This window comes from Mustelus asterias, chromosome 30 (genome assembly GCF_964213995.1).
Source record: "Mustelus asterias chromosome 30, sMusAst1.hap1.1, whole genome shotgun sequence".
NCBI lineage: Eukaryota > Metazoa > Chordata > Chondrichthyes > Carcharhiniformes > Triakidae > Mustelus > Mustelus asterias.
The window spans coordinates 14,468,407-14,476,926 of NC_135830.1; the positions used below are offsets into that span (position 1 = coordinate 14,468,407).

General features: G+C 44.5%; 1 protein-coding gene across 2 annotated transcripts in view; it reads left to right on the forward strand.

The window, feature by feature from the left end:
* LOC144480817 (uncharacterized) overlaps positions 1–8,520 on the forward strand; it is a 1,107,688-nt gene that overhangs the window by 619,730 nt on the left and 479,438 nt on the right. The window lies entirely within an intron of this gene.

The following is an 8,520-nucleotide window of genomic DNA, read 5'->3' on the forward strand; positions in this document are numbered from 1 at the left end:
TGCAGTCTCCTCTGAATGGTTTACTGGTGTGAACCAGAGTGTGGGTATTGGGCTGAAGGCAGTACGGATCACTTCAAAATCCCTTTGCTCTCAAGAGCCTGTTTTAAACTTCACACAGGCAGCTGGTTTATGTACGGGTCATGAGATCCGATTGTATCAGGGTTATAAATCTCTTGTTTCAGGGTCTCGCGACATTGTCCTTGGCAGAGATAACAAGCCTGTCCTGTGTTTCAAAAACAGAAAATGCTGGAAAATTTCAGCTGGTCTGACAGCATCTGGAGGGAGAAAAATAGAGCCGATGTTTTGAGTCTGGATGACCCTTCGTCAGAGCTGCGATGGAAGCTTTCTTCATAAGACAGAGAGTGAGCTACTTCTATAATCCAGAATATTCTGAAAATTTTATAAAGTTATTAGATAACAATTTCTTACAGTCCGTTACTTGGATTGAACTTGTCTCCACTCCCGGGCTGAGGGGAATTCTGTACCAGACGGGAGGGGTAACATTTGGGATCTCTCGATTCTCCACCAATTTCCATTCCCCTTCTTTCTGGTGGATAATGGAGGTGTGACTGTGTGTAATGTGCAGATCAGTAAGAATTGTCAGCAAGGATTAATCAGCATTTTAATTGGAGATGTTAATCAGTGGAACCTCTCAGACACTGAATTGTAAAGTTTGTACCGAAGATCAATTTGGGATTGAAGTAAGAAGTTCAGAATCCTGTTCGTAAATTAATTTCTGATGCGAGTTGCTGAATTATGGGGAAAGGTCGCAGACAGAGGTTCTTAAAGGGACACTGCAGCCCAGAGAACGCAATCAGCTCTAGATCCAGAATATTAAACTCCAGCCTAGTTACTGAGTATAAACAAACTCCAGCTGTCAGAATGAAAGGGCCTGGTTGTCATTAACAGCAGCAATAACAGCAGAATCCAATCCCTGGTGAACTCACTGGTGTTTCAGCAGCTGAGATGAATCAATGAATCCCTTCCCACACTCGGAGCAGCTGAACGGCCTCTCCCCAGTGTGAACACGCTGATGTAATGCTAAGTTGGATGACTGAGTGAAATCCTTCCCACACATGGAGCAGTTGAAGGGTCTCTCCCCAGTGTGGGTGTGTCAATCTATTTCCAGTTTGGATGGGCAAGTGAATGCTTTCCCACAGTCGCCACATTTCCACGGTTTCTCCGTGGTGTCGGTGTCATCATGTCACTCCAGGTTGATGATCAGTTGAAGCCTCGTCCACACACACAACACGTGTACAGCTTCTCCCCTCTGTGAACAATGTGATGTTTTTTCAGGCTGTGTAACTGTTTAAAGCTCTTTCCACAGTCAGTTCACTGGAACACTCTCACTCGGGTGTGTGTGTGTCTCGGTGATTTTCCAATCCCATTGATTTATGAAATCTTTTCCCACAGACAGAACAGATAAACATTTTTCCTTCCACATTCAAAGACCAATGATATTCAGCTCCTGATGAATCGAGTGACTCTCAGATTTTGACATGATGTTTGTTCTGACTTTTCTGTCTGGAACTCCTCTCACTCTCACCCCCTGTAAAAGGAGTTTACAGAAGTTATCAGTGTAAATAGAGGACAGAAATTCAGAGCAGACAATTCTAGTTTCTGTGGAAGCTTTCAAGGGAACAGAGGAATTAGGAGCAGAAGTTGGTAAACTCAGCTCTTCGAGCTGCTCCGCCATTCAATCAGATCATGGCTGATCTCTCCCTGGTCTCAAATCCACCTCCCCACCTGTTTATACTCCAGATTCTTTACAATAAATACCAACATCCCATTTGCCTTTTTTATGACATGCTGCACCTGCAGACCGACTTTCTGTGATTCATGAACATAGACACCCAGATCCCTCTGCCTGGACACATTTTGAATCTGCTTTCCATTTAGATAATTAGCCTTTCCATTTTTTTCTGTCAGTGGATAACCTCACACCTATCCACACTAAACTCCATCTGCCAAACTTTTGCCCATTCTCCTAACCTATCTATATCCATCTGTGGAATCTTTATATCCTCTTCACTGACTGCTTTCCCACCTATTTTAGTGTCATCCGCAAATTTTGCTGTGTTACACTCTGTCCCTGGTTGCAGATCATTTATATCGATTGTCGAGTTGAGGTCTGAAGACTGACCCCTGCAGCACCCCATTAGTTACATTTTGCCAGCCAGAGAAGGACCCATTTATCCCGACCCTCTGCTTTCTGTCAGTGAGCCAATCCTCAATCCAATCTAGTGCAATACCCCCAATCCCCTGCGATCTCAACTTCTGGATCGGTCTTTTATGTGGCACCTTGTCAAACGACTTCTGGAAGTCTATATATACCACATCCACAGGTTCCCCACTATCCACCTTGCTGGTTATATCCTCAAAGAATTCAAGCAAGTTTGTCAAACATGACTTACCCTGAATAAAACCATGCTGACAATGGATTGAGCTTTGACGTTCCAAATGCTCATTCATCTCCTCCTTAACGATTGATTCCAGCAACTTCCTCACTACAGAGGTCAAGCGAACTGGCCTTTGCTTTCCTACTTTTTTCCCTCTCCCTTTTTGAATAAAGGCATCACATTAGCGTGTTTCCAATCCACCGAGACCTTACCAGAAACCAAGGAATTTTAAAATATCACAACTAATGCATCCACTATCTCTGCTGCCACCTCCTTTAATACCCGAGGGTGCAGGCCATCAGGCCCCAGAGACTTATCTGCCTTTAATCCTTTTAGTTTATTCAACACTGTCTCCCTAGTGATGGTTATTGTACCAAGTTCCTCTACATTAACGATAGTTTTTGGAAAATCTTCATGATTCTCTACCATGAAGACAGAGGCAAAATATTGGTTTGTGTCTCTGCCATCTCTGTGTTCCCCATCATCAGTATTGTCCTCTAAAGGACCAACATTTACTTTAGCTATTCTCTTCCTCTTTGTATACTTATAGTTCCCCCATATATACTTCCCCAGATCTGTAACTGTGTCCCACACACTCCTGTCCCTCTCTGCTCATTGCTCCAGATTCAGTCTGATTCTCTCTCCTCCTGTCCTTAAACTGGTGACTCAGGCTGTTGGTCCATTCCTTCACTCTCATCCCAACAAATTATGCAGCTCACAACAACAAATCAACTTTAATGACTTTATTACTGATTTTAAATATCCAGAAATAATCACCTTTTCTCAGTTGGGCCTTTGCTCCAGGTTATGATTCCACAACAATGAAGAGAGAGGATTCGCTGGTTGGCTGGAGAGCCGAGAGGGAGCAGCTGGAGGACCAAGCGGGAGCGGCTGGTCCTCCAACCAACTAGAGTGAATGAGGGGCGGGCTGGAGGACCGAGAGGGAGCGGAGTGCCCCCTCCAGTCCTGCTCCAGAATCTGTGGAATCTTGTGCCTTTATTCACTTGTTAGACTCATAGAATCCCTAGAGGAGGCCATTCAGCCCATCGAGTCTGCACCGACCACAATCTCACCCAGGCTCTATCCCCATAACCCATGCATTTACCCTAGCTAGTCCCCCTGACACTAAGGGGCAATTTAGCATGTCCAATCCACCTAACCAGCACACCTTTGGGCTGTGGGACAAAACCGGAGCACCCGGGGGAAACCCACACAGACACAGGGAGAATGCGCAAACTCCACACAGACAGTCACCCAAGCCGGGAATCGAACTTGGGGCCCCTGGTGCTGAGGCAGCAGTGCTGACCACTGTGCCACCGTGCCACTTGTCAAGTGTCTTGAATCGCAACCATTATTTCAATCAAAGTGTTTATTGTCCCTAACTGGATCTCCCCTCACATCCCGGGGTCTGGTCAAGGATCGTAACAATAAATAAGGGGGTGAAAATTTATCGGGGTGGGTGGGTATATGGAGTTGAGGTTACAATCAGATCAGACATTATCTTATTGAATGGTAGGCCAGACTCAAGGGGCCAAGTAGCTGACTCCTCCTAATTCCTATATCTGCATGTATGTTCACTAATGTCCTTTAGGGAAGGAAATCTGCCGTCCTTACCTGGTCTGGCCTACATGTGACACCAAAGCCACAGCAATGTGGTTGTTTCTTAAATGCCCACCAAGGGCAACTAGGGATGGGCAATAAATGCTGACCAGCCAACGACGACCATATCCCACAAATGAATAAAAAAATGTTGCAATGATAGCCATGCAGTTGATATCAATGTATTTATATTGTTTTTTTTTCTTATTTAAGGAGGGGGGGGGGGGGTGTTTAAAATTTCAGATTTATTCTGTAGACAGCCAGTGTGACTGGAAAACATTTAGCTTCAGGGTGTAAAAGCAAGTTGGAACAAAAGGTCCAGTGGTTAGGTCAGAGCTTCCTTCTCCCCAGGTCTGTTCTAACAAACTGTGTCCATCTGAGCTACATTTATACAAACTCACTCACTCAGTAAGTGATCAGATTTCACTGAACTACAACAACAACTTATATTAATGTAGTGCTTTTCACATAAAATATCCTAAGCAGTTACACAGGAACAAAAGGACATATTGCGTCAGATGATCCAAAGAGATTGGTTATAAGGAGAGTCTTTAGGGAGGAAAGTGAAGTGGAAAGGTGGAGAGGTTGAGGGAGGAAATTCCAGAGCTTAGGGTCCAGGCAGCTGAAGGCACGGCCACCAATGGTGGAGTGATTTAAATCATGGGTGAAGGACAACTGGGAAAGGACATCTGGGAACGGTGCTCCATGTGTGTGGCCCCATAGCCCAGGCTCAAGGCTCTAATCTGAACTTTGGGACAGAGTTTGACTGTCCCTGGTCTCACAGAAAAACAATTCCCCCGATAAACATCTTGTAAGATCTGTGTTTATTGATACCATAAAAAGTTGGGGCCAGTCCAGTCCTCCTGTGTACAGGATGGGATTGATTTTAACAGATTTAAACTCCTCTGGATCTCAGTGTTACAACTTGAATATCTTTCGGTTAAAAATGAAAATAAATAAATATTGGAAAAGTGAACAGAACAAAAATGGGGAAACAGACACAACCCCCTTCGTGTTCACTGAACATTCCTTCACCCACTCATCCACCCAGTGGCTCCCAGCCGGATCGACAATCAGCACAAAGCCAGAGAGAGGGGGAGCTGGTCCTCGGGATGTAACAATGGACAAGGGCTGGAAGTTTACAGTTTATGGTCATGACCTGCTTGGAGGCAAGTCAGAGCCGTGCTTGAAGCTCCATGGAGGCAGCCACTTTCTCCATGATAGACAGTCTCTGGAACCTCCACCAGCCCCACAACCTCCGAGCTCCCTGCCCTCCTCCAATTAGGGAAGAAGGTGACTCAGTGGTAACGTCTTTGATTTGATTTATTATTATCACCTGTATTGGGATACTGTGAAAAGTATTGTTTCTTTCACAACATACAGACAAAAAACATACTGTTCATAGAGTACATCAGGGAGAAGGAAAGGAGAATGTGCAGTAAATAGTGTTAAAGTCATAGCTAGGGTGAAGAGAAAGATCAGCTTAATGCAAGATAGGTCCATTCAAGAGTCTGATGGCAGCAGACAAGGTGTTCTTGAGTCGGTTGGTACGTGATCTCAGACTTGAATGCTTTCTATGGTGCATCTGTAAAAGTTGGTGAGAGTCATGGCAGACATGCCGTATTTCCTCGGCATCATTAAGTCTCACAATACCAGGTTAAAGTCCAACAGGTTTATTTGGTAGCACAAGCTTTCAGAGCGCAGCCCCTTCCTCAGGTGAGTGAAGAATTGGGTTCACAAACAGGGCATATACAGACACAAACTCAATTACAAGATAATGGTTGGAATGTGAGTCTTAACAGGTAATCAAGTCTTTACAGGTGCAGACAATGCGAGTGGAGAGAGGGTTAAGCACAGGTTAAAGAGGTGTGAATTGTCTCAAGCCAGGACAGTTAGTGAGATTTTGAGACCATGCAGACGCTACAACAATGGATGAAAAGACACCGCTCGACAATCACCAGGCAGGAGTGTACTCTTCCTGTCGGGGAACACTCACAGGCATTCAGCCTCTGATCTTCGGGTAAGCGTTCTCCAAGGCGGCCTTCAAGACACACGATAATGCAGAATCTCCGAGCAGAAACTGATAGCCAAGTTCCGCACACACGAGGACGGCCTCAACTGGGATCTTGGGTCCATGTCACACTATCTGTAATCCCCACGACTTGCCTGGGCTTGCCGAGTCTGCATTCTCTGGTGTTTCAAAGAATGAAAGGTGATCTCATTGAAACTTACAAAATATTTAAAGGGATAGACAGGGGAGGTGCAGATGAGATGTTTTCCCTGGGGAGTCGAGAACCAGGAGACACAATTTCCAAATAAAGGGGAATCCACTTAGGTCCAGTCTCAGGGGAGATATTTATTTTTTAAAAGTTCATTATTACTGTCACAAGTAGGCCTACATTAACACTGAAATGAAGTTACTGTGAAAATCTCCTCACTGCCACACTCCGCACCTGTTCGGGTTCACTCAGAGGGTTGTGAATCTTTGAAATTCTCTACCCCAGAGGGCTGTGGAAGTTCAGTCATTGAGTGTTTTTAAAGCAGAGATTGATAGATTTCTAAATACCAATATCACAAAGGGATATGGGGATAGTGTGGGGGAAAAGGCCTTGAAGTGGATGTTCAGCCCTGATTGGATTGAATGGTCGAGCAGGCTCGATGGGCTGAATGGCCAGCTCCTGCTCCTATGTTCCAATGATACAAAGATAGGCAGGAGAGTAAGTCGTGAAGAGGTGGTAAGGAGATACAAAGTGATGCAGAAAAGTGAGTGGGAAAAGATATGGTAAATGGAATATAGTGCGGGAAAATGTGAAATTGTCAAATTTGGCTGAGAGAATAAAAGATTTATTATCTAAATGGTGAGAAATTGCAGAGCTCTGAGATTCAGAGGAATCTGGGTGTCCAAGAGTATCCTTTATAATAGATAGTAGCATTTTCCCTCCTACTGAGGGAAAACAGTTTAAGGCTAACAGGTCTGTGGTTCCCATTTTCTCTCTCTCCCCTTAAACAGTGGGGTTACATTTTCCATCTTCCAATCTGCAGCAACCATTCCAGAATCTATAGAATTTGGAAAGATGACCACCAGTGTATCCACTATCTCCACAGACACATTGTTTGGTTTCTCTGCCATTTTCCTATTTCCTATTATAAACTCTCCTGTGTCCGCCTGGAATGGACCCACATTTGTCTTTGTGAATCTTTTCCTTTTCACATACCGATAGGAGCTTTTTCAATCAGTTTTTATGTTTCGCTCGTTTGCACTCATATTCAATTTTCTCTTTCTTTATCAGTTTCTTGGTCCTTCTTTGTTGAATTCTAAAACAAGTTCCCAATCCTTGGCCTTATGAATATTTTGGCCACTTTGAGTCTCTTCCACGGATCTAATTGAATCTTTAACTTTTCTTGTAAGCCATAGTTGCTTCACTTTTCCCATTGGATTTTTGTTCCTTAAAGGAATCTATATTTGTTATATATATGTGAAATGAAAGTGGTCAAAGTCCCAGAGGACCACAGACTGATCTCCGCTTTGAGAGAGAGCTGACCGGTGGTGGTTTAACCTGAGGGTCACCACACATCAAATGAGGGACAAGGTTGAGAAGGTGGGGCATTTGTGTGTAACCTCAGCCAGTACGGGAGTTGAACCTGCACTGTTGGTACCACTCCACACCACAAACAAGCCATCCAGCCAACTGAGCTAACTGACCCTCTCATCAACATATAATAATCCCTGAAATATTAGCTATTACCTGTCTCCTATTATACCTTTTGATGCAGTTTCCCAATCCATCTCAGATACAGGATCTCATATATTAGTTTTCTTCTGTGAGAAACATCCCGATAAATTAAACAAAAGAACCATATAAGTACCACAGCCCATCTCCATGGCAATGTCACATACTTCAGTGGGGTTCCAAACAGAATTACGAATGAAATATCTTTGAACTGACAAACGTGCTTCACTCTTGTGATCCTTGTGAAATTTGAAGACAAGAAATGTGCTCTCCCAGGCTCAAAGATCATCAGCCCACTGGAGGCAAAGCCGTGAGTCCGGCCAGTCCAGCAGAAAGAAACCCTCTGACTCTCCCCGTTGACCAACTGAGAGAATGAACAAAATGCAGTCCTGGACATAAGTGAGAGCAGAAACAATAACAGCAGAATCCAAACCCTGGAATCACTTGTGAACTCGCTGGTGTCTCAGCAGATGGAATGAGTAAGCAATTCCATTCCCACGTTGAGAGCAGGTGAACGACCCCTACTCTGTGTGAACTCGCCAGTGTTTCTGCAGGGAGGATGAATCACTGAATATCTTCCCACATTGAGAGCAGGTGAACGGTTTCTCTCCAGTGTGGATTTGCTGGTGTGTCTGCAGTTTGAAAAGCCAAGAGAAGACCTTCCCACAGTGAGAGCAGGTGAATGGTCTCTCCCCAGTGTGGATTCGCTGGTGTATCTGCAGGTTGGATAACTGACTGAATCCCTTCCCACATTGAAAGCAGGTGAATGGCCTCTCCCCAGTGTGAATGCG